Consider the following 20,873-nt stretch of genomic DNA (forward strand, 5'->3'; position numbering starts at 1 on the left):
CCCTTAAAGGGCCGGTGTCCTTTCTACACTTTACCACTCTCCACCGGTATTATTATTTCTCCGCTCTCAAGTTCTACATTTCAGTTCATATTTCATCGCTCCCAAGTTCATTTATTATTTAACTGGTTCCAGCCAGTATCCACTCCGTGCTAACAACAGTCTGGTTCCAGCCAGTATCCACAGCAGCTGTTTTATCTTCAGCAACCCAGCTTTTCCTGGAACACCAGCTGGCACAATCCTGGGTTATCTCCATTGCTACAGTCGGGCCTGGTAAGGACTTTCCATCTAGAAGATCATAAGAACTATCTCACACTACCAGTGCCCTGTGGCTCCTGCCATCCTGTAGTACCCAGGAACTGTATTTATTCTTTGCTGACTTTTACGTTTTCTTTTACTGCTGCTGTGTTGCGGAGTTGTCATAATAAACATCATTGACTTTTATCCAAGTTGTCGTGGTCACGCCTTCGGGCAGTTATTATTCATGTTACCTACATGTCCAGGGGTCTGATACAACCTCCCAGGTTCCGGTACATCTCAGCCCCTACAACTGAGGCTGCCTCCCGTCAGCTCAGGCCCTCAGTTGTGACAGGCAGGGGTTTATAGCGCTGTAGCAGCGTGGACAGATACCTTATCAGCTGAGATTGAAGCCCTAGATAAGGATACCATGTTATTGACCCTAGGATATATATATAAAAGATGCTGTCTTACATATAAGACATGCTCAAAGAGACATTGGTCTACTGGGTTCTAGAGTCAACGCTATGTCGATTTCTGCTAGACGTGTCCTGTGGAACATGCAATGGACAGGTGATGCCGACTAAAAGAGGCATATGGAGATTTTACCTTACAAGGGTGAGGAATTGTGTGGAGAAGGGCTCTCGGACCTGGTCTCCACAGCTATAGCTGGTAAATCTGATCTTTTGCCTTATATTCCCTCACAGCCTAAGAAAGCACGACATTATCAAATGCAGTCCTTTCGGTCGCAGAAAAACAAGAAAGTACGAGGAGCGTCCTTTCTTACCAGAGGTAAGGGCGCAGGGCACAGCTAGTTCCCAGGAACAGAAGTCCTCCCCGGCCTCTACTAAATCCACCGCATGACGCTGGGGCTCCGCTAAGGGAGTCCGCCCCAGTGGGAGCACGTCTTCGACTCTTCAGCCACATCTGAGTGCGCTCACAGGTGGATCCCTGGGCAATAGAAATTGTTTCTCAGGGTTACAAGCTGGAATTCAAAGAGGTGCCTCCTCGACGGTTTTCCTTATCGGCCCTACCGGCTTCTCCCCCAGAAAGGGAGATAATATTAAATACAATTCACACATTGTATCTCCAACAGGTGGTGCTCAAGGTTCCCCTCCTTCAACAAGGAAGGGGATATTACTCAACCTTGGCTGTAGTCCCGAAACCGGACAGTTCGGTCAGACCTATTTTAAAATTAAAATATCTGAACCTATACTTGAAAAGGTTCAAATTCAAGATGGAATCGCTCAGAGTGATCATCGCCAGCCTGGAAGGGGGGGATTTTATGGTGTATCTAGACATAAAGGCTGCATACCTTCATGTTCCCATTTATCCACCCCATCAGGCGTACCTGAGAATTACGGTACAGTATTGTCATTACCAATTTCAGGGTAATTGGCGGAAATGATGGTGCTCCTACGCAAGCAAGGAGTCACAATTATCCCATACTTGGACGATCTCCTAATAAGGGCGAGATCAAAAGAGCAGTTGTTGAACAGCGTGTCACTTTCGCTGAAGGTGTCACAGCAACTCGGCTGGATTCTCAATATCCCGAAGTCACAGTTGGTTCCTATTGTCACACGCCAGGACTTACCCCTGCGTGCCTGCTGGTCTGTGTTGCGGCCTCCGCCTTCGGTGGGCCACGGGCTCCGGCGTCTGGCTGGCGTGGCTCCCGGCGGTTCTCCAGGGCAGGGGCGCCGCCATGACACCCGGCATCACGTGGGCGGGGGGCAGGTGACATCATCAGACTGTTCCGCCAATCCAGCGGTTGCGGGAGATTCAAAGTCAGACGCCGGACAGAGCCTCGGCGCCTGAGTATCGTCTTTCCCCTGAGGTGGATGCCAGGACTCTTGTTCCTGGCGAGAATCTCTGAAGCTGTACTCCAGTATCTCCGGCATTTCCAGGTGCCAGTTCGCTGCACAGGTTCCAGCGTTCCCAGCGGCTGGTGTGTCTCTCTGCGGTCCAGTCACCAGTGCTCCTAGGAATCAGCGTCACAGTCACCGTTCACAAGTTCTACGAATCATCAGCGTCTTAAACCACTGCACTTAAGTTCTTCAAATCATCAGCGTCTCAGTCACCGTTCACAAGTTCTACAAATCATCAGCGTCTTAAACCACTGCACTTAAGTTCTTCAAATCACCAGCGTCTTAAACTCCGTTCTCAAGTTCTTTAAGTCATCTGTGTCTTTAACCACCGTTTACAAGTTCTTCAAATCATCAGTGTCTTTTAAAACATCGCTCACAATTTCTTCAGTCACCAGTATCTTTAACATTGCTCACAAACCCTTCAATGGGCCTGGGCATTCCCTCATAAGTTCCCTTTATGCTATATGACTTTGAGTTGTTCTTTTCCTGCAATAAAGCTCTTCAATATTTCACCAAACCTAACTGTCAGAGTCCTGTATGAGGAAATCCTATATCAGGCCACCCCTGTTCCGGCCCAGTTGTGGTTCTTCTTCCCAACCATCGGAAGAATCCCAGAGTTCACAACACCCTCAATCTAGGTCAGTGACAGTATACTCAGGCCCCATGGACCCGGGGAATCGGAACCCAGAGGCAAGCACCATGCAGGACCTGGTTTCCCGAGTACAGAGTCAGGAAGCAGCACAGAATCAGGTGATGCATTATCTCCAGGAATTATCTGGCCGGCTGGATCAAATCCAGACTTCTCTGGCTTCAGTGGTTTCAGCTCCAGTTCCAGTATCCACTCCAGTGGTTGTCTCTAGCAATGTTCCGTCCTCGTCTGGAACCAGGTCACGCCTTCAGCTTCCTGCTCCTCCTCGTTATAACGGGAATCCAAAGAATTGCCGAGGTTTCCTCAATCAGTGTGAGGTACATTTCGAACTCCTTTCACATAACTTTCTTACTGATCGGTCTAAAGTGGCATACATTATCTCTTTGCTTGAGGGTTCAGCGTTGGAGTGGGTGTCACCGTTATGGGAGCGATCAGATCCATTGGTTTCTAGTTATACCAACTTCATCACGTCCTTCCGAAGGATCTTTGATGAGCCCGGCAGGACGACCGCTGCCTCTGCTGACTTGCTCCGTGTTCGACAAGGCTCTCGTTCAGTGGGACAGTATGTGATTCATTTTCAAACAATAGCTTCAGAACTGTGCTGGAATAATGATGCCCTTCGGGCTGCTTTTTGGAATGGGCTCTCAGATCGTTTAAAGGACGAGTTGATCACTAGAGATCTGCCAGATTCCTTGGAACAGTTGATCTCACTCTGTGTAAAGGTAGATCTTCGCATGGAGGAAAGAGGTGGTGAACGTAGTCGGTCAGATCGGTCATGATTCCGATCTCTTCCGTCTAAGCAAACAGTTATTCCGAGTCCAGACGAACCCATGCAGATTAATCGGTCTCGGCTGTCCCCAGAAGAACGTCAGCGTCATCGTGAGGGTAGACTCTGCCTCTACTGTGGAGCTGCGGATCATTTTCTCAAGTTTTGAAAGTCTCGCCCGGGAAACGGGCAGTCCTAGCTTGTTCTGGAGAAGTCGAGCTAGGGGTTTCTTCTCAATCTTCTCAGGCAGTGGACTGTTTACTCTCTGTGTCTCTGTTTTCTGAGTCAGTAGTCAAAACCGTTAAGGCACTGTTGGACTCAGGGAATTTTATTTCCCTTTCCTGTGCCCAGAATCTGGGTTTACAGTTACGGTCGGTCGAACGACCTATTACGTTGTCTGCTATTAATGGTACCCAAATTTCTAATGGTCTGATTTCAAGTTGTACAATGCCAATCAAGCTGCAAGTGGGAGCTTTGCATCAAGAACATCTGGAGTTCCTTGTGATTCGGGAGATGCCTCACGATCTCGTTCTTGGTCTTCCTTGGCTCAAGCTTCACAACCCTCACGTCGACTGGAGGTCGACACAGATAATTTCTTGGAGTCCATTTTGTCATTCAAATTGTCTCACTCCTGTCTACCCGCTCCGTGTATCTTCCAAGTCGGATGAAGGGCTTATTCCATAGGCTTATCGGGAGTTTTCAGATGTGTTCTCGGAACAGGCGGCCGATCAATTACCACCGCATAGACCCTGGGACTGTCCTATTGAGCTCATTCCGGGGAAAATGCCACCTCGGGTCGCACTTATCCTTTATCTGTACCAGAGACTCAAGCTATGTCGGAATATATCAAGTCTAATCTGCAGAAAGGATTCATCCGCCCCTCTACTTCTCCGGCGGGAGCAGGTTTCTTTTTTGTGAAGAAAAAGGACGGAGGCCTGAGGCCATGTATCGACTATCGTGGTCTAAACGATGTCACCATTAAGAATAAGTATCCTTTGCCGCTCATCACGGAGCTTTTTGATAGAGTTCGCGGAGCCAGAGTCTTCACCAAGCTCGATTTAAGGGGAGCTTATAATTTGATACGTATCCGACAGGGGGACGAATGGAAGACGGCCTTCAATACTAGGGATGGGCATTATGAGTATATGGTAATGCCGTTCGGCCTCAGCAACGCCCCCGCCGTCTTCCAGGGATTCATTAATGAAATCTTTCGGGATATGTTACTAAATGTAGTGGTATATTTGGATGACATTCTGATATTTTCTAAGAATCTCACTGAGCACAGAGTACAGGTTAAAGAGGTACTTCTTCGATTGCGAGAGAATCTATACGGCAAGATTTCCAAGTGTACCTTTGATGTCCCTTCTATCCCATTTCTTGGTTACATCATTTCGGGCACAGAGCTTCGTATGGATCCGGAGAAACTCTCTGCCATTCGGGACTGGACTCAGCCTCTTTCCTTGAAAGCGGTGCAACGATTTCTGGGGTTTGCAAATTACTACCGGAAATTCATAAAGGGTTTCTCTACCATTGTGGCGCCTATTACTGCCCTAACCAAGAAGGGGGCAGACCCAAGCCATTGGTCCTCTGAAGCTGTAGCAGCGTTCGCTCAGTTGAAGGCAGCCTTTATGACCGCTCCGGTACTTCAGCAACCAGACTTTTTAAAACCATTCTTTTTGGAGGTTGATGCTTCTACGGTAGGCATTGGTGCCGTGCTTTCTCAGTATGCTCCAGATGGGAAGTTACATCCATGTGGTTTCCATTCTCGCAAGTTCTCTCCTGCTGAACGAAATTACACCATTGGAGACAAAGAGCTTTTGGCAATAAAATCTGCCTTGGAAGAATGGAGATATCTTTTGGAAGGTGCTAAACACCTAATTACGATTTTCACTGATCACAAGAATTTGCTGTATCTCAAGACGGCCCAGTGCTTGAATCTCCGTCAAGCTAGATGGGCGCTCTTCTTTGCCCGATTTTCGTTTGTCATTAAGTACCGGGCTGGAACTTTTAACACCAAGGCTGATGCCCTATCCCGTTCCTTAACAGCTTCGGATGAGGAGAATTCCATTGAAAAGGCTTTGATTCTTAGTCCAGTTTCTATTTCAGCGGCTCCCACCGCGTTGGGCCCTCCTCCTGGAAGAATGTCTGTGCCAGCTAAATTTCGACCAAGATTGTTGCAGTGGGCTCACATTTCCAAGTTTTCCGGTCATCCTGGAGTACAAAAGATGTGGGAATTTCTACGTAGATCTTATTGGTGGGACACTATGAAGGATGTTCAAGATTATGTCAACTCGTGTCCTCAATGTGCTCAGCACAAAATTCTTCGTCTGCCTCCTGCGGGGTTGCTGCACCCATTGTCCATTCCTAAGAGGCCTTGGACCCATATCTCTATTGACTTGGTTACTGAACTGCCCCTCTCTAAGGGTCATAAAACCGTCTGGGTAATTATTGACCGTTTCTCTAAGATGGCACATTTTGTTCCGTTGACCGGGTTACCCTCAGCTTCTAAGTTGGCTTTGTTATTTATCCGGGAACACTTCCGCCTGCACGGGTTACCTCTGGAAATAGTCTCTGACCGGGGGGTACAGTTTAATGCAAGATTCTGGAGAGCCCTCTGTACGGCCTTACAAATAAAACTCAAGTTTTCATCCGCTTACCATCCACAAACCAATGGGCAAACTGAACGCGTCAATCAAGATTTAGAGACTTTTCTCCGTGTTTACCTCTCCCCCTCTACGCTCCGGCACTTCAGTCGAATCTGGAGTCGAGTTCATGCTAACCTCAAGAGAGTCTCCGGCCGCTATAAGTTCTTTGCGGATAGGAAGTGACGGGCAGCTCCTCAATACAAGGTTGGTAACAGGGTATGGCTCTCTACCCGCAATCTCCGTTTAAAGGTGCCCACTATGAAGTTCGCTCCGAGGTTCATTGGTCCTTACCCCGTGTTACAAGTCCTGAATCCGGTTGTTTGCAAATTGGGATTGCCTTCCCATCTCCGGATACCAAATTCCTTTCATGTCTCTCTTCTTCGCCCTCTTGTTTTGAACCGGTTTCATTCCAAGTCCCCAATGCCAACCTCTGCAGAGGCTGAAGATGGTACAGACTTTGAAATCAAAGCTATTTCTTGACTCTCACTATCTTCACAATAATCTACAGTATTTGGTGGAATGGAAAGGTTTTGGCCCAGAGGAAAGGAGCTGGGTCAAGGCTACTAAAGTTACGGCTCCCCGACTGGTGCGGATCTTCCATTCTAGACATCCAACAAAACCTGGAAAGTGTCCAGGGGCCACTCCTGGAGGAGGGGGTACTGTCACACGCGCGCTTACCCCTGCGTGCCTGCTGGTCTGTGTTGCGGCTTCCTCCCTTCGGTGGGCCACGGGCTCCGGCGTCTGGCTGGCGCGGCTCCCGGCGGTTCTCCAGGGCAGGGGCGCCGCCATGACACCCGGCATCACGTGGGCAGGGGGCAGGTGATGTCATCAGACTGTTCCGCCAATCCAGCGGTGGCGGGAGATTCAAAGTCAGACGCCAGACAGAGCCTCAGCGCCTGAGTATCGTCTTTCCCCTGAGGTGGATGCCAGCGCTCTTGTTCCCGACGAGAATCTCTGAAGCTGTACTCCAGTATCTCCGGCATTTCCAGGTGCCAGTTCGCTGCACAGGTTCCAGCGTTCCCAGCGGCTGGTGTGTCTCTCTGCGGTCCAGTCACCAGTGCTCCTAGGAATTAGCGTCACAGTCACCGTTCACAAGTTCTACAAATCATCAGCGTCACAGTCACTGTTCACAAGTTCTACGAATCATCAGCGTCTTAAACCACTGCACTTAAGTTCTTCAAATCACCAGCGTCTTAATCTCCTTTCTCAAGTTCTTTAATTCATCTGTGTCTTTAACCACCGTTTACAAGTTCTTCAAATCATCAGTGTCTTTTAAAACATCGCTCACAATTTCTTCAGTCACCAGTATCTTTAACATTGCTCACAAACCCTTCAATGGGCCTGGACATTCCCTCATAAGTTCCCTTTATGCTATATGACTTTGAGTTGTTCTTTTCCTGCAATAAAGCTCTACAATATTTCACCAAACCTTACTGTCAGAGTCCTGTATGAGGAAATCCTATATCAGGCCACCCCTGTTCCGGCCCAGTTGTGGTTCTTCTTCCCAACCATCGAAAGAATCCCCGAGTTCACAACACCCTCAATCTAGGTCAGTGACACCTATGACTCGTCTGCCCTTCTTGGGTATGATTCTGAATACGGACCAGAAATGGGTTTATCTTCCGATAGAGAAGGCCCAGGAACTAATGACTCTGGTAAAAAACCTATTAAAGCCAAAACAGGTGTCAGTACATCACTGCACTCGGGTCCTGGGAAAGATGGTGGCATCTTACGGGGCCATTCCCTTCGGCAGGTTCCATGCGAGGACTTTCCAATGGGATCTACGGAACAAGTGGTCCGGATCACATCTACAGATGCATCAGTTAATCAACCTGTCCCCTAGGGCCAGGGTGTCTCTCCTATGGTGGCTGCAGAGTGCTCACCTTCTGCAGGGTCGCAGGTTCGCCATCCAGGACTGGATTCTGGTAGCCACGGACGCCAGCCTCCGAGGTGGGGGAGCAGTCACACAGGGAAGAAACTTCCATGGTCTTTGGGTCAAGTGAAAAAACTTGTATTCAAATCAACATCCTGGAGCTGAGGGCCATATACAACGCCCTTCGGCAAGCGGAAACATTGCTTCGCAACCTACCGGTTCTGATCCAGTCAGACAACATCCCCGTAGTGGCTCATGTAAACCTCCAAGGCGGCACAAAGAGCAGAGTGGAAATGGCAGAAGCCACCAGGATTCTCCGCTGGGCGGAAAATCATGTAAGCGCATTTTCAGCAGTTCATTCCGGGAGTGGACAACTGAGAAGCAGACTTCCTCAGCAAACACGACCTGCATCCAAGAGAGGACTTCTTTAGGAAGCCTTCGCACAGATTGCAAGTCAGTGGGAACTGCCACAGATAGACATGATGGCGTCCCGCCTCAACAAAAAGCTACAGAGGTATTGCACCAGGTCAAGAGACCCTCAGGCAGTAGCTGTAGATGCCCTAGTGACACCGTGGGTGTTCCAGTCGGTCTATGTATTTCCCCCTCTTCCTCTCATACCCAAGGTGTTGAGAATGGTAGGAGGGAGAGGAATGAGAACAATCCTCATTGTTCCAGATTGGCCACCCAAGGACCTGGTATCCGGATCTGCAGGAAATGCTCACAGAAGATCCGTGGCCTCTTCCTCTAAGACAGGACCGGTTGCAACAGGGGCCATGTCTATTCCAAGACTTACCGCGGCTGCGTTGGACGGCATGGCGGTTGAACGCCGGATCCTAGCGGATAAGGGTATTCCGGATGAGGTCATTCCTACGCTAATAAAGGCTAGGAAGGACATGACATCTAAACATTATCACCGTATATGGCGAAAATATGTTTCTTGGTGTGAGGCCAGGAATGCTCCTACGGAAGAATACCATCTGGGCCGTTTCCTTCACTTCCTGCAAACTGGAGTGAACTTCGGCCTAAAATTAGGATCTATTAAGGTTCAGATATCGGCCTTATCCATTTTCTTTCAAAAGGTATTGGCCTCTCTCCCTGAAGTACAAACTTTTGTGAAGGGAGTACTGCATATTCAGCCTCCTTTTGTACCTCCGGTGACACCTTGGGACCTTAACGTGGTGTTAAGTTTCATTAAGTCACACTGGTTTGAACCACTTAAAATGGTGGAGTTGAAAAATCTCACTTGGAAGGTGGTCATGTTATTAGCCTTGGTTTCGGCTAGGCGAGTGTCGGAATTAGCGGCTTTATCACATAAAAGCCCCTATCTGGTTTTCCATATGGATAGGGCGGAATTGCGGACCCGTCCTCAATTCCTGCCAAAAGTGGTTTCAACCTTTCATATGAACTATTGTGGTGCCTGTGGCTACGCGGGACTTGGAGGATCCCGAGTCCCTTGATGTGGTCAGGGTTTTGAAAATTTACGTGGCCAGATCGGCTACAGTCAGAAAAACAAGCACTGTTTGTCATGTATGCAACCAACAAGATTGGTGCCCCTGCTTCAAAGTAGACTATTGCTCGCTGGATCTGTAACACGATTCAGCAGGCGCATTCTACGGCGGGATTGCCGTTACCTAAATCGGTCAAGGCCCATTCCACTAGGAAGGTGGGCTCTTCTTGGGCGGCTGCCAGAGGGGTCTCGGCGCTACAGCTGTGCCGAGCTACTACTTGGTCGGGTTCAAACTCCTTTGCAAAGTTCTATAAGTTTGATACCCTGGCTGTGGAGGACCTCCTGTTTGCTCAATCGGTGCTGCAGAGTCATCCGCACTCTCCTGCCCATTTGGGAGCTTTGGTATAATCCCCATGGTCCTTACGGAGTCCCCAGCATCCTCTAGGACGTAAGAGAAAATAAGATTTTAAACCTACCGGTAAATCTTTTTCTCGTAGTCCGTAGAGGATGCTGGGCGCCCGTCCCAAGTGCGGACTACTTCTGCAAGACTTGTATATAGTTATTGCTTAAATAAGGGTTATGTTATAGCCTCATCGGTCTTGGACTGATGCTATGTCGTTTTCATACTGTTAACTGGATAGTATATCACAAGTTATACGGTGTGATTGGTGTGGCTGGTATGAATCTTGCCCTTGGATTAACAAAGATCCTTTCCTCGTACTGTCCGTCTCCTCTGGGCACAGTTTCTCTAACTGAGGTCTGGAGGAGGGGCATAGAGGGAGGAGCTAGTGCACACCAGATCTAAAGTCTTGCAACTTGGTGCAGGTTGATGGAACCGGGGACCCATCAACCTGCACTAAGTTGCATGTGTGCATTGTGCCCCCGTCTGCGGTGCCACTCAACGGTGCAGTATCACAATGCACCACATCTGTTGCTATATATAGCATTTTGTTATCATGTCCGCATGCATAATGCATGACGCATAATGAAACCTCTATTTTGTTGTTAAAAAGTTCAGCCATGTTGGCTGCATATACAATTATGTCTGGAAATAAAAAGCATATATTTTTCTACGCAAACTCAGTTTGCCAAATAAAATATTTTGTTATACGACAAGCAATGTGTGGTGTCATTTTCTTGCAATCGCACAAGTGTATGGCCAGCATTAATTTATGATTGCCATCACCTGTGGTGAAACACCTTTCTTATCCATTAACCTGCTCAAAACAGGTGCCTGCAATCATAAATTAAGAGAAAGTCCAGAAGCAAAGCATAGTGTCCCTCCTGGAGAGGGTCATTTGGGGGGGGGGGGGGGGTGTGTGTGTGTGTGTGTGTGTACACACATACATATTATGGTGGCCGATCCCAGGATTGGAAGGTCCAATCCCGGGGATTGAGGAATCAGCGTTGAGCGTCCGCAGGATGCTCAGACGCTGCCCGGCTTCCTCCTTCCGGCTCAGCATAAAGTCACGCTACGCCGTCAGCTGAGTACTGAGAGAGTGCAGGAGGAGATCCCCCCACCTGCCTGCCAGCGGTATACGGTTAGAAATGTGTGTGGGGCGAGGGGGCGGCCACACACTTAAAAGCCAATCCCGGGATTGGCCATTTTTCAATCCCGATACCCGGGATTTGCTTCCCTAATACATACATACATACATACATACATATATATACACACAGTAAACATGTACACAGCATAGACACACTCACACAGTATACTTGCACACAGTATACACACCCAGACAGTATACATGCACATAGCATACACATACAGATGGGTCCACATTTATCTTGACCTTTAATAGGATTAACCGAGACTGTCCAGTCGGACTTAATCCCCTGCTGTATTGTTCTCTGTATTGTATTGCAGCTGAGAACAATAGATGAAGGGTTTATGCTAATAAGTCATGCGCCTAGGTGCAGAAAACTAGTCAAGATAACCGTGGACCCATCTGTATATACACACAGTATACATGCACACACAATATACATGCACAAAGCATAAACACACACACAGTATGCATGCACACAGCATACGTACATACCATTAACATGAAACTCCGCAGAACACCCCCCCCCCCCCCTCTTCCCCTTACATGTTATTCAAACAAACTGCTGCTGTCATTGGGACATCATGTAACTCCACTGACGTTATTGGCCTTCCTTCACCCCCCGAAAATATGTAACACCCACCTGGCTGCTGCAGAGTCACTGGGAATACTGGTGACAACCACAGCGTCTACCAGCTCTGTCTGTAACTGTTTCAAAGCTCCACATTCACTTTCATTTCTGATCTGCCAGAGAGGAGCTGTTTGGTGACGCTGCTGCTCCCCCTACAGGCAGCCAGCAGCCACATAGCCAGCTTCTTCTCGGCAGCCGTGTAAGGAGGAGGAAACCCTGCCTAAACTCTCCGATGGATCCGCTGCCAGGGGGGGTTTCTAGGTACTCGGAAACCCCCCTGTGTGCGTGGAAGAAATACGATATGAAAATAAGAGGGCGACCTCATCACGACGGCACAGACTGCTACCGGGCGCTGGGCTTGTACAGTATGACCAGGCCTCTGCCCAGCATGCCCCAGCAGCAGGAGGGACAGAATTAAATGCTCTGCTGGACTTTTCTCTTAATTGATTGCCGGCACCTGTGTTGAACTGGTAATGGATAAGAAAGGTGTTTCAGCACAGGTGATGGCAATCATACATTAAGAGGGAAGTCCAGGAGCAGAGCATTCTGTCCTTCCTGGAGTGGGTCATGTTGGGAGGTATGCTGTAGCAGCTGATTCTCTGGGGAGGGCCATTGGTGTGGTTACCATCGATGGTGATATGGCAAGCGGCCATCGATGGTTGCCAAATATGCAATGAATGACCATTGATGGTTTCACCAGGTCATCCCGGTTCTTTTACTGACTGGCTTGTGGGCCCATCAGATTATTATCTTTTATTTATATGGCGCCACAAGGCGCCCATTACAGAGCATACCTCCCAACTGTCCTGATTTTGGTGGGACAGTCACGTTTTTTTGGGACTGTCCCACCTGTGGGCCGCAGTGTCCCGCGGTGTGTGGGCAGTTGGGAGGCTCCTGTCATTCGCTTCCCTGCTTAGCAGAGCAGCAGTGAATAGACGCTGTGCACATGCGCAACAGAGGACCTGGGGGCATGCCAGCAGCTCACAGAGCACTGAGCATTCTCCCACAGTGACGGAAATGGGACGTGTCTCGCGAGCACGGCACTTCCGTTAAGCTGCGCCCCCTTCTCCATAGGCCATGCCTTCCTTTTCGTCTGGCTATTTGGGCTAAAACAGATTTAGAATAAATAAAAAGACATATAGTTGGAAAATACAGTGTTCTGGAAAACAAGGTATAATTTGTGTGGTTACTGGATAAAAAAAAATCAGTGATAGTGATGTTGGAATGTGACGAGCGCGAATATCAGAAATTGACCTTAGCACAAGAGTGAGAACACCATCAAAGAGGTTAAATCAGGCCTGGCCAACCTGTGGCTCTCCAGATGTTGTAAAACTACACATCCCAGCATGCCCTGCCACAGTTTTAGCATTCCCTAATAGCAAAACTGTGGCAAAGCATGATGGGACTTGTAGTTTTACAACAGCTGGAGAGCCACAGGTTGGCCAGGCCTGGGTTAAATTATCATTAGATGCCACTTGGCATTACCATCCTTCATGGAATTTTCAAATATGGGAAGATTTTTAGAAAGGCAAAACATCAAATGGAGAAATTGAGTTTTAAAAGTCTAAACTTTTCTTTTTAAATGTGTAGCCAGAGCTGGCGCAAGGCGCTCAGCAAAGGGATGCAGTGCAGGGAGGCGCCAGGGGCTGGATAGGCGCTCTCCCTGCACTGCATCCCTGTACTGAGCTGATGTCCCCCTGCTGCTACACTTTGACAGGCAGCGGCGCCGGCAGCATGAAGCCTCCTCTCCCGTCCCCTGTGTCAGTGCAGTGTGCTGACCTAAAAGGGGATGGAGCTACACGGAACTGGGGGGGGTGGAGCTACACGGGACCAGGCTGAACAGGAGGATGATCTGCTCCAGCTCCGGCCTGCCAGACTTCCTTAGGTAAGAGGATGGATGGAAAGAGAGTGAGTGAAAGTATGTGTGTGTATGTGTAATGTATGTGTGACTGTGTGTACTGTATGTACAGTATGTGTGTGTGTGTGTGTGACTGTGCAGCATAATGTGTGTAAGCGTCACTGGTACAGGGGGCGTTATGTGTTTAAGCGTCACTGCTACAGGGGGCGTTACGTGTGAGAGCGTCACTGCTACAGGGGCGTTACGTGCGAGAGCGTCACTGCTACAGGGGGCGTTACGTGTGAGAGCGTCACTGCTACAGGGGCGTTACGTGTGAGAGCGTCACTACTACAGGGGGCGTTACGTGTGTAAGCGTCACTGGTACAGGGGCCGTTCGTGTGAGAGCGTCACTGGTACAGGGGGCGCTACGTGTGAGGGCATCACTGGTGCAGGGGGTGTTACGTGTGAGAGCGTCACTGGTACAGGGGGTGTTACGTGTGTAAGCGTCACTGGTACAGGGGGTGTTTTGCGTGCGAGAGCGTCCCTGGTACAGGGGCATTACGTGTGTAAGTAGCACTGGTACAGGGGCATTACGTGTGCAAGCGTCACTGGTACAGGGGCATTACGTGTGTAAGTAGCACTGGTACAGGGGCATTATGTGTGTAAGTAGCACTGGTACAGGGGCATTATGTGTGTAAGTAGCACTGGTACAGGGGCATTATGTGTGTAAGTAGCACTGGTACAGGGGCATTATGTGTGTAAGTAGCACTGGTACAGGGGCATTATGTGTGTAAGTAGCACTGGTACAGGGGCATTACGTGTGCAAGCGTCACTGGTACAGGGGCATTACGTGTGTAAGCGTCACTGGTACAGGGGGCATTACGTGTGCAAGCGGCACTGGTACAGGGTGCATTACGTGTGTAAGCGTCGCTGGTACAGAGAGCGTTATGTGTGTACGCGTCACTGGTGCAGGGGCGTTATGTGTGTAAGCGTCACTGGTACAGGGGCGTTATGTATGTAAGCGTCACTGCTATGGGGGGCGTTACGTGTGTAAGCATCAGTGGTACAGGGAACGTTACGTGTCTTAGGGTCACTGGTACAGAGGGCGTTACGTGTGTACACGTCACTGGTACAGGGGGCCTTACGTGTGTAAGCGTCACTGGTATAGGGATCGTTACGTGTGTAAGCGTCACTGGTACAGGGGCGTAACGTGTGTAAGCGGCACTTCTACAGGGAGCATTATGTGTATACGTGTCACTGCTACAGGGGGCATTATGTGTGCTGTCCCTTTGTAAAGTATGGGAGGGCGCGAATTTATAGTTTGCAGGAGGGCGCTGAACACCCTAGCATCGGCCCTGTGTGTAGCTCTCTGATGTAATTTATTTAGATTATTGTATTTAGATTATTGTAAACTATTTTTCTCTGACGTCCTAGTGGATGCTGGGGACTCCGTAAGGACCATGGGGGGATAGCGGCTCCGCAGGAGACTGGGCACAAAAGTAAAGCTTTAGAACTACCTGGTGTGCACTGGCTCCTCCCCCTATGACCCTCCTCCAAGCCCCAGTTAGATTTTTGTGCCCGAACGAGAAGGGTGCACACTAGGTGGCTCTCCTGAGCTGCTTAGTGAAAAGTTTAGTTTTAGATTTTTTATGTTCAGTGAGACCTGCTGGCAACAGGCTCACTGCATCGAGGGACTAAGGGGAGAAGAAGCGAACTCACCTGCGTGCAGAGTGGATTGGGCTTCTTAGGCTACTGGACATTAGCTCCAGAGGGACCGATCACAGGCCCAGCCATGGATAGGTCCCAGAGCCGCGCCGCCGGCCCCCTTACAGAGCCAGAAGACAGAAGAGGTCCGGAAAATCGGCGGCAGAAGACGTCCTGTCTTCAACAAGGTAGCGCACAGCACTGCAGCTGTGCGCCATTGCTCTCAGCACACTTCACACTCCGGTCACTGAGGGTGCAGGGCGCTGGGGGGGGGGCGCCCTGAGACGCAATAAAAACACCTTGGATGGCAAAAAATGCATCACATATAGCTCCTGGGCTATATGGATGAATTTAACCCCTGCCAGAATACACAGAAAAACGGGAGATAAGGCCGCCGAGAAGGGGGCGGAGCCTATCTCCTCAGCACACTGGCGCCATTTTCCCTCACAGCTCCGTTGGAGGGAAGCTCCCTGGCTCTCCCCTGCAGTCACTACACTACAGAAAGGGTTAAAAAAGAGAGGGGGGCACTAATTACGCGCAGTATTAAAAATACAGCAGCTATAAGGGGAAAAACACTTATATAAGGTTATCCCTGTATATATATAGCGCTCTGGTGTGTGCTGGCAAACTCTCCCTCTGTCTCCCCAAAGGGCTAGTGGGGTCCTGTCCTCTATCAGAGCATTCCCTGTGTGTGTGCTGTGTGTCGGTACGTTTGTGTCGACATGTATGAGGAGAAAAATGATGTGGAGACGGAGCAGATTGCCTGTAATAGTGATGTCACCCCCTAGGGGGTCGACACCTGAGTGGATGAACTGTTGGAAGGAATTACGTGACAGTGTCAGCTCTGTATAAAAGACAGTGGTTGACATGAGACAGCCGGCTACTCAGCTTGTGCCTGTCCAGACGTCTCATAGGCCGTCAGGGGCTCTAAAGCGCCCGTTACCTCAGATGGCAGATATAGACGCCGACACGGATACTGACTCCAGTGTCGACGGTGAAGAGACAAATGTGACTTCCAGTAGGGCCACACGTTACATGATTGAGGCAATGAAAAATGTTTTACACATTTCTGATAATACGAGTACCACCAAAAAGGGGTATTATGTTCGGTGAGGAAAAACTACCTGTAGTTTTCCTGAATCTGAGAAATTAAATGAGGTGTGTGATGATGCGTGGGTTTCCCCCGATAACAACTGATAATTTCTAAAATGTTATTGGCATTATATCCTTTCCCGCCAGAGGTTAGGGTGCGTTGGGAAACACCCCCTAGGGTGGATAAAGCGCTCACACGCTTGTAAGAACAAGGGCTCTACCCTCTCCTGAGATGGCCGCCCTTAAGGATCCTGCTGATAGAAAGCAGGAGGGTATCCTAAAATGTATTTACACACATACTGGTGTTATACTGCGACCAGCAATCGCCTCAGCCTGGATGTGCAGTGCTGGGTTGGCGTGGTCGGATTCCCTGACTGAAAATATTGATACCCTAGATAGGGACAGTATATTATTGCCTATAGAGCATTTAAAAGATGCATTTCTATATATGCGTGATGCACAGCGGAATATTTGCCGACTGGCATCAAGTCTAAGTGCGTTGTCCATTTCTGCCAGTAGAGGGTTATGGACACGACAGTGGTCAGGTGATGCGGATTCCAAACGGCATTTGGAAGTATTGCCTTATTAAGGGGAGGAGTTATTTGGGGTCGGTCTTTCAGACCTGGTGGCCACGGCAACAGCTGGGAAATCCACGTTTGTACCCCAGGTCGCCTCTCAACATAAGAAGACGCCGTATTATCAGGCGCAGTCCTTTCGTGGGCAAGCGGGCAAAAGGTTCCTCATTTCTGCCCCGTGACAGAGGGAGAGGAAAAAGGCTGCAGAAATCAGCCAGTTCCCAGGAACAGAAGCCCTCTCCCGCCTCTGCCAAGCCCTCAGTATGAAGCTGGGGCTTTACAAGCAGAATCAGGCACGGTGGGGGCCAGTCTCAATGAATTTCAGCGCGCAGTGGGCTCACTCGCAATTAGACCCCTGGATCCTTCAGGTGATATCTCAGGGGTACAAATTGGAATTCGAGACGTCTCCCCCTCGCCGTTTCCTAAAGTCGGCTTTACCGATGTCTCCCTCTGACAGGGAGGCAGTTTTGGAAGCCATTCACAAGCTGTATTCCCAGCAGGTGATAATCAAGGTACCCCTCCTGCAACAGGGAACGGGGTATTATTCCACACTGTTGTGGTACCGAAGCCGGACGGCTCGGTGAGACCGATTCTAAATCTAAAATCTTGAACACTTACATACGGAGGTTCAAATTCAAGATTGAGTCACTCAGAGCAGTGATTGCGAACCTGGAAGAAGGGGACTACATGATGTCTCGGGACATCAAGGATGCTTACCTTCATGTCCCAATTTACCCTTCTCACCAAGGGTACCTCAGGTTTGTGGTACAGAACTGTCACTATCAGTTTCAGACGCTGCCGTATGGATGGTCCACGGCACCCCGGGTCTTTACCAAGGTAATGGCCGAAATGATGATACTCTTTCGAAGGAAGGGAATTTTAGTTATCCCTTACTTGGACGATTCCCTGATAAGGGTAAGATCCAGGGAACAGTTGGAGGTCGGTGTAGCACTATCTCAGGTAGTGTTGCGGCAGCACGATTGGATTCTCAATATTCCAAAATCTCAGCTGATTCCGACGACTCGTCTTCTGTTCCTAGGGATGATCCTGGACACAGTCCAGAAAAAGGTGTTTCTCCCGGAGGAGAAAGTCAGGGAGTTATCCGAGCTAGTCGGGAACCTCCTATAACCGAGCCAAGTCTCAGTACATCAATGAAAGGGTTCTGGGAAAAATGGTGGCTTCCTACGAAGCAATCCCATTCGGCAGATTCCACGCAAGAACTTTCCAGTGGGACCTGCTGGACAAATGGTCCGGGTCGCATCTTCAGATGCATCAGCGGATAACCCTGTCACCAAGCACAAGGGTGTCTCTCCTGTGGTGGTTGCAGAGTGCTCATCTTCTAGAGGGCCGCAGATTCGACATTCAGGACTGGGTCCTGGTGACCACGGATGCCAGCCTGCGAGGCTGGGGAGCAGTCACACAGGGAAGGAATTTCCAGAGCTTATGGTCAAGCCTGGAGACATCACTTCACATAAATATCCTGAAGCTAAGGGCCATTTACAATGCTCTAAGCTCAGCAAGACCTCTGCTTCAAGGTCACCCGGAGTTGATCCATTCGGACAACATCACGGCAGTCACCCACGTAAACAGACAGGGTGACACAAGAAGCAGGAGGGCAAGGCAGAAGCTGCAAGGATTCTTCGCTGGGCGGAAAATCATGTGATAGCACTGTCAGCAGTATTCATTCCGGGAGTGGACAACTGGGAAGCAGACTTCCTCAGCAGACACGACCCCCACCCGGGAGAGTGGGGACTTCACCCAGAAGTCTTCCACATGTTTATAAAACTCGACAAGTATTGCGCCAGGTCAATGGACCCTCGGGCAATAGCTGTAGACGCTCTGGTAACACAGTGGGTGTACCAGTCAGTGTATGTGTTCCCTCCTCTGCCTCTCATACCCAAGGTACTGAGAATTATAAGATGGAGAGGAGTAAGCACTATATTCGTGGCTCCGGATTGGCCAAGAAGGACTTGGTAACCGGAACTTCAAGAGATGCTCACGGAGGATCCGTGGCCTCTACCTCTAAGAAGGGACCTGCTCCAGCAAGGACCCTGTCTGTTCCAAGACTTACCGCGGCTGCGTTTGACGGCATGGCGGTTGAACGCCGGATCCTGAAGGAGAAAGGCATTCCGGATGAAGTCATTCCTATCCTGATCAAAGCCAGGAAAGATATAACCGCAAAACATTATCACCGCATTTGGCGAAAATATGTTGCGTGGTGCGAGGCCAGTAAGGCCCCGACGGAGGAATTTTCAACTAGGTCGATTCCTACATTTCCTGCAAACAGGAGTGTCTATGGGCCTGAAATGGGGGTCCATTAAGGTTCAAATTTCGGCCCTGTCAATTTTCTTCCAAAAAGAACTAGCTTCAGTCCCTGAAGTTCAGACGTTTGTGAAAGGGGTACTGTATATACAGCCTCCTTTTGTGCCTCCAGTGGCACCTTGGGATCTAAATGTAGTTTTTGGGTTCCAAAAGTCACATTGGTTTGAACCACTTAAATATGTGGAGTTAAAATATCTCACATGGAAAGTGGTCATGCTGTTGGCCCTGGCCTGGGCCAGGTGCGTGTCAGAATTGGCGGCTTTATCCAGTAAAAGCCCTCATCTGATTTTCCATTCGGACAGGGCGGAATTGAGGACTTGTCCTCAGTTTCTCCCTAAGGTGGTTTCAGCGTTTCACCTGAATCAACCTATTGTGGTGCCTGCGGCTACTAGGGACTTGGAGGACTCCAAGTTGCTAGACGTTGTCAGGGCCCTGGAAATATAGGTTTTCCAGGACGGCTGGAGTCAGAAAATCTGACTCGTTGTTTATTCTGTATGCACCCAACAAGCTGGGTGCTCCTGCTTCTAAGCAGACTATTGCTCGTTGGATTTGTAGTACAATTCAGCTTGCACATTCTGTGGCAGGCCTGCCACAGCCAAAATCTGTAAAAGCCCATTCCACAAGGAAGGTGGGCTCATCTTGGGCGGCTGCCCGAGGGGTCTCGGCTTTACAACTTTGCCGAGCAGCTACTTGGTCAGGAGCAAATACGTTTGTAAAATTCTACAAATTTGATACCCTGGCTGAGGAGGACCTGGAGTTCTCTCATTTGGTGCTGCAGAGTCATCCGCACTCTCCCGCCCGTTTGGGAGCTTTGGTATAATCCCCATGGTCCTTACGGAGTCCCCAGCATCCACTAGGACGTCAGAGAAAATAAGAATTTACTTACCGATAATTCTATTTCTCGTAGTCCGTAGTGGATGCTGGGCGCCCATCCCAAGTGCGGATTGTCTGCAATACTGGTACATAGTTATTGTTACCAAAAAATCGGGTTATTGCTGTAGTGAGCCATCTTTTCTAGAGGCTCCTCTGTTATCATGCTGTTAACTGGGTTTAGATCACAAGTTATATGGTGTGATTGGTGTGGCTGGTATGAGTCTTACCCGGGATTCAAAATCCTTCCTTATTGTGTACGCTCGTCCGGGCACAGTATCCTAACTGAGGCTTGGAGGAGGGTCATAGGGGGAGGAGCCAGTGCACACCAGGTAGTCCTAAAGCTTTTTACTTTGTGCCCAGTCTCCTGCGGAGCCGCTATTCCCCCATGGTGTTTTACGGAGTCCCCAGCATCCACTACGGACTACGAGAAATAGAATTATCGGTAAGTAAATTCTTATTAAAGTTTTGATTGCTGTTTATCTCTGAAATATACAGTGAATAAAAAAAATTGGTAAAAACTGGAATGCATGCAATTCAACTTTTTTTAGTACCCTTTGCAGATATAAATTCATCTTGCTCTTTTAAAAACATATAGCGGTTTATTTACTAAGCAACAGGTTCCGAAAGCTGACTACGCTTCCAGGCATGTTTAAGCCCAACATTTAAAGGGCAATACATTTGATAGTAAATCTAAGGGTGTTTTGCTATAGAAAAGCATTGCCTTTTTAACTCAAGTTATAGTAATAAATACAAAACTTATAGGCAATTTTGTTCTAAGAATATCATTTTGCAGCTTGTGTGTGTGTGTGT

At 49.0% G+C, this 20,873-nt stretch overlaps 1 protein-coding gene across 1 annotated transcript in view; it reads right to left on the bottom strand.

Annotated features, from left to right (window-relative positions):
• LOC134936592 (histone chaperone asf1b) overlaps window positions 1-11,695 on the bottom strand; it is a 45,077-nt gene extending 33,382 nt beyond the window's left edge. The window contains exon 1 of the mRNA XM_063931698.1: window positions 11,673-11,695. The gene's annotated coding sequence lies outside the window, so the exon portion shown is untranslated. The remainder of the gene's footprint in view (window positions 1-11,672) is intronic.
• Window positions 11,696-20,873: the final 9,178 nt, after the last annotated feature.

Source organism: Pseudophryne corroboree, chromosome 6 (genome assembly GCF_028390025.1).
Source record: "Pseudophryne corroboree isolate aPseCor3 chromosome 6, aPseCor3.hap2, whole genome shotgun sequence".
Classification (NCBI taxonomy): Eukaryota; Metazoa; Chordata; class Amphibia; order Anura; family Myobatrachidae; genus Pseudophryne; species Pseudophryne corroboree.